Genomic DNA, 6,623 nt, shown 5'->3' with positions numbered 1-6,623 from the left:
ATATTGTAATAATCTTATAAGTATTGTTAAAAAAATATCATCGTAATTTTCTTTACTTTCACTGCTTTGGACATCAGTTAGAATACCAAAGTACTCATTATAAGTGTCCAAAATGTCAGAGTCTGGTAGAATCGGCAAAAAAGAAACGTTTACTTTTCAGTACTTCTATGTTAATTACAGAAACCTTCAGCAATCGGACAATGCCATAGACTGAGGAAATGTGCACGTTTTTCTCATGCAATGCGCACGACTTAATGGCTTCTACTCTCTGTCGCACCGCCTTATCGGCGTTTCGTTGGCCGGTCTTAATTTTGATTAAAAAAGGCTTGTCAAGTTTTTATTGCGACTTTAGGCCAAATTAATCTGTCTATTTATGTATAATCCGATCAGATGGGTTAGTTTTATGATATTGCATCAACTTTTCAAAGACTTGGTAACATATTTAAATATGTTTATATGTGTTTTGTATCATTATTACACTTAAACGACTCTACACAAAAATGGTTAAATTTTTTGATGGGATTTCGGTACGAGGGTTTTGTGACAGCTGTTGACGGATAATTTTTCGGGAGTTGAATGCGCATGTGCATTTATCATAAAGCTCCCAAACAATCGCTTCGCTAGTGTTTGGTCGTGGGATTATGGTAATGATAGTAGGATCACATTCAACACAAGTATATAGATGTTTTGAAACTGACGGTTTCAAAATGAATTTGGTAATCATCTCGCATATTAAGTTTGACTGCCAACAGGCGTAGTTTTTCAAGCCAGATTCATTTTCAAGGTTGTAGGCTAGTTTCAAAACTTCTGATATGGATCAAGGCAGATATCCCAACAATGTCACCTTTTTATTGTCTGCAGGCAATGGGCCACCTTAAAGACAGGCCTCTTAGCAGAGCTAGTTGAGTACAGAAACTAGAGTTTGTGTAAGAGAGCTCACCTCTTACAACAGGTTCATGAGTACACGAGTTAGTCACTGAGCTGACTTGCCGCTTTTATATTGCTTGTTTATAAAGATGCTACCTGTATCCTAGCAATAAAAAATGTTACTCAATTCCGCTTCACATTTTCAATGTGAAAAGGTTCAACCATACTGCAAATTAATGTGACACAACTAGTAAAAACTTATGCTTTGCCAACCTGCAGCAAGCAACATTAGTCCTACAAACTATGTTTTCTCACTCCTCCATTTTACTATTATTGACACCAAACACAATAGGCTAAAGACAAATTTAAGGTTTCTACTGTTTACTCACTGAGTATTATTACTGGTCCGGATTTTTGTTCTTCTCAACTTTGAGACACTCTATCACAGAACTGTTTATGCCAGGCTTGTAGTCAATGCCTTCAAGCCATCTGTAGAAAAATATCTATCGGTACAAATACAAAAATAATGATTCCAATAATAAAATCACAAATACACTAAATCTTGATTTGCAACCTTTTATTAGACAGTGCACAAGTGTTAATGGTATTTAATTCACCCTCCCGGCTACATTGAGAAAATAAATACTGATTCAAAATGAAATCTGAAAGACAGATCTAACACCAATCAATTATAGCAGTTTCTATTTACTTCTTAAGAGTTCTAGGAGTGGGAAGAGTCACATGCTTTCTGAAAAATTCAGAAAAAGTAACAGAAGCAAGCTACTACCAACAGCTACTAACAAGCTTCTTCTAAACAGCTACTGATGCACTAGTGCTCCTAATGCAGGAATAAAACGCTAAACTCACCTGTGAAATGATATATCATTAACCCTCTGTGTTTCAGGGTTGTCGTAGTGGTAGCAATTAATGGCAAAACACTGATTTCCAGCGCATAAATGATTTTTTTTCTTGGGATAACTATGATCCGCCATTTCACTAATTACAGCCGGAAGCCCATGTAGCAGTAATCAAGATGGCGCTCAAGTCGTTGCACGGAAGTTCATTGGTTTAAATAGGCCAATGCCATTCCAGGGCTAGTATAATTCAGTGCCGTAGTGTACATGTACATCCATTTACGGTATGAACGCTTTTCGTGCTGAGAACCGTTGCGTCCAAGATCGCTGATACATCACATACCATTTAATGTACTGTATTCACTGCTGTTTTTGTTTCGTCTTTTGTTTTGTTTCTGTTTGCTGTTTTTGTGAACAATGCAACTAGCTTAGTTTACAAACCTTTGGAAACCTTTTTTGAAGCGTGTAATTGTTTCATGGCTAATTTTCATTGGCCAGAATTTTTATCATGGCCATCCTATTTTTAAGAGTTGTCTACCAGCTGCAGCTAGTGGGCGTACAGGTAACTGTGGCTATCTAGTGGAGGTGGCGTTGTCACTTATCACTGTATTGCCACTGTATTGACAAGTGACAATGCGACCTCCACTAGATAGCCGCAGTATAGCTATTCTATTAATTACAGTAGAATATCTATATATAGTTGGCTTCTACCTCTATAGATGTGTTTTTCTAGTAGTAGAGTGGTAGTAAAGCAAAGTTAGATGAAAAAGAGAGAGAGAACAACTCACACTTATTAGCTTACTACTCTGCAATCTGGTCATTTTCTGTTGAAGTAAATTAATCTGGACACTATAAGGAGCAGAGACTAAGCATAATCTTTTCTAAAACCAGCAGAATGTGCTGTACATAATATTTCGTACAATAGAGTTTATGGAAGCCAATAGGAGAAACTCCAACTTCTTCCTGCGATGATATTTTTATCTGAATGCGCTGGTCTTTGAAATGATGTACTAATATGGCCAAAAGACAAGTAGGCTTCTTCAATGAATAAATGGTTTTGTTGAAACTTACAAGTGAAGTGTCTTTTGAGAATGCCACCATAACCTGAACACGCCTTACAATAAGTGATGAAAATGTTCTAGACTCTAGTCTTTTAAATTATTTAATCGCACAGATCTACTAACCGCAAAATTTATAGATAGTTTCATTATGAGATATTAACTAACGAGAATTGTGTAACAAAAATGATGATATTGAGATCCTGTAGAAAACAACTTGTAATATATACAGAACATCACTCTAGAATAATGGGAAGGTACAGCTTGAGTGTTTTGGTTCACAAACAAGGAATTCTTTCCAAACAAAAACTTAACTGTAAAGCTTTCTGAGTAACTAACTGAAATAATGTTAATACGATAAAATTAATTTTAAATGACTGAAGCTTAAGCCATTTAAGCAATGTGTTTTATTTTTGTTAGGCCAGCTGGTGAGTAGTGGCCTTCTCAGTACAAATAGCTGTCATCATGACGACTTCCAACTTAGGCGACTCCTTAGAGTTGTTTTTTCTATAGACCTTTGTACTACTTCCTTCATGCCCATAGGATTCACTTAATTTATTATTTCTATCAAAGTGAGCTATATCTCTACTCGCGTGTGTAGAGGCTGAGTGAAGAAAGAGAGAAAGGTGAAGAACAATGGGGTGTTGAATAACATTTATCACAGAGATGTAAAAATTAATGCTTTCAGGCAGAAGTGCATCTTCAACACTCTTTAGAAAGATGTATATTGTATCGTTCTTGCACATCAGTTTTTACAGTTAGCATTACACACCCTTTGCAAACATTTTTAGAAGCAATGCTACGAGGAGATTATAATAAAGGAGTCACTTCATTTGTCACCATTGTCCACCTGACACTTGCCAAGTCACCATGAAGGAGTGTATTATAATTTGCATCTCAAGTTCTCATGTCTTATGATACGATTCAGATTTCAAGAGAAAACAAAAGTCTGAATGACTCCTAACAAATAGTATCGATATATCACGAGAGTCTCTCAACTCATTTGAATAACTGAGATAACTTCTATACATCGTCTTTGTACAATATGTGTGCCATCTCTAGTCAAAAGTTCCTCATAGATTTTACTAAAAGTAAGCCAAAAATTTTAATAAAAATATGTCTGAAGGCAACCAATGGGACAGACAGATACTTTATATACTTACAAGTACGACAATATCTCAGAGTTCTTATGTGTTTTTGCTAACTAGTACATATGATTTCTAGCTTTCAGCAGTGTAAATAGAAATCCATCATACGGAGTCGTCTTATCTCATCATAGTTACATTCATATTTTTCATTTGCAGATAAATTTGTTTAAAAACACTGCTGATAAATTTGAAAACACAACAAGCTATTACAAGAAAATTTGCTCTCTCTCTTTACATCTAACGGGCTGACACCAGTTTGCATTTGCAGTCTTTATAAATGACTAGCCGTCTCATTGCACAGGTAATAAAATAATTACCTAATGAATTTGAGTAACTTACCTAGAAAGGTAAACCTTACTAAAATCTTTATGAAAACAATATTTGCGTTTTGGGTCAGCTTAACAACCATTACTCTTAACGGTCAGCAGTGCTAGTTATTAACCCCAAGCAAGCGCTTTAGGCTTGAATATCTCAACCAATGTAATGACTATTTACCCAATAAATCTCATTGTATTCCGGGTAATTTAAGGGTTAAGCTTGCTGCCTTTAGATCTGGAAGTCCTGAGATCAAATCCAGTGCTTTTTCATTGCTAGACTTTAATCACTATAACTGGACACAGAGTTTGACAAAAAGACAAACACTGAGATTTATGTATATAGATAAGGCAACTCTTCTGGAAACTTTTTGCTCATGATAGGTTAGCTATCTTAGAAAAACTTTTATCTGAGCTTCAAAATTGTTTCTGATTTTGAAGCAATCTGTTCCAAGTTGCAACGATGCAGAGGCCGACAATTTTAATATGGTACGATTGTATATCAATTGCTATACATGCTTTAAACTTTAAAGCATGTAAGCCAGTGATAAAGCCTACGTATGCATAAGACAGTCATTGTCACAACAATCAACTGTAAGAGAGAGATTATAGTTCTGAATATTCTAAATGTGGAGTAAACATCTGAATATTTACTCCATAAACCTCTGCTTTTATTATACAATTCTATGGTTATTTCCAAACTTTTATATTGCGTTGAGGCATGGGGCAACGCTCCTCCCATCCATCTTGCGAATTTGATAACACTTCAAAAACGCATGATAAGAACCATTCACCAAAAACCCCGCCTCACCCACACCACACCTTTTTTCAAATCATCATCTATAATTCTATAATACCTATCAGTTCACTTTATTCATACCACATTATACTTTTAGCCCATCGTAAATTTTATGGTAATTATATCCCTCGCACAATATATTAAACTCGATTCTCAAATTTCTGTCTAAATCTCCCACAATCTTTTCCCCATGCAGATCATCACAGGGTGGATTACCAACAGGACATTTTTTGAAACCAATTTCCTAATACTATAAAAACAGAGAAAGTGGCCAGTTTCAAGAAAAAACTTACATTACATCTTTTAACAAGTGAATAAAACCTAATTGCTCATAAAAATTGATCTTGATTACGCGATGACGACAAGCCCGATGCCACGACAAGCTATGCTAATGTGTTTTATGGGCTTCATCACTCTTCCAGCTTTTTTGTTTGTTTAATTAATATTGTTGATGAAAATAAATAAATAAATAAAATCAAATAATGCATGTTGAGAAATCCGCATATTCACAAAATTCAGCTTAAATCTGTTTGTGAAAAGTACACTTCGGCAAAAGCTAAATGATTTCCAAGGTTCCCAACAGTCTATTGTTGTCCATCAAAGTTGAGAGACATCATTTGTTGTAAAAGTAAGAGAGTGTCTAGCTACCTCTATAAATTATTTCTGTAACCGAGACTGTATTACACAATAATTGACCACTAATGAGATTAGGTTTGACTGACCTGTGGTTTTTAGTTGAAATGTGTGTCACCCGAAATTGTTTGAAGTGAATTGTTGTAACTAGACTAGTGTAAAATACCGGGACACTGCAAGTCCTGCGCGACTCTGTTCATAGACAAACTCTAGACATATTCATGTTCTCTTTCTCTTTAGCAGCTAAGTTTGTTATATGTTTATTAGTCTTTGTCCATTTAGTCTTAGTGCTTGTCTTTCACGAAGAGAGATTATCACGGATTTCAAACACGAGCATTTCTTGACTGTGTGATAACACTATTCTAAGCTCTTGTAGCAAAGTAGGCACTCAAGTTCTCTTAGGTGAGTGTCACAGCATAATTTAAAGTTTATTAAATCTTATAGGTCTAAGATATTACGTTAGTTTTCAAGTTAATACTTTCAAAGAAATTTTGTCAACGTATGATATAATATTGTTATAAGACAGTAACCCTATTTAATAAGAGGCACAGATTCAAAAACAGAATTAATGCAAAAAAATACTCAAATGTCAATAAACTGCGTTGAATGTTAAAGTAAATAGGAAATAACACGCTATGTTGGAACTTCCTTCAGAAACCCAGTTTATTGCTTGTAAGCAAAGGGAGGTTGATGCTCTCACTTCTAATTTGCTTTGTCTCTCCTCTTTGGCAAGAATACAATTTTTTACTTTTATTTATTTTATATTGATTTATATAACATTTTATGTGATTCTCTACATTACATTCAGCACCTGACTTTTATTGTTGAAGGCTTCAATAAGTGCCAGAGCTGTTTTCTTTTTTATGATAGACACTCACTGTTATATTCTAATTATATTACTATTATATGTCAAACGCATACAACTCCTTGCCATAATATCTTCATCCGTT

Source organism: Watersipora subatra, chromosome 4 (assembly GCF_963576615.1).
Source record: "Watersipora subatra chromosome 4, tzWatSuba1.1, whole genome shotgun sequence".
Taxonomy (NCBI): Eukaryota; Metazoa; Bryozoa; class Gymnolaemata; order Cheilostomatida; family Watersiporidae; genus Watersipora; species Watersipora subatra.
This window is presented reverse-complemented; position numbering follows the sequence as displayed.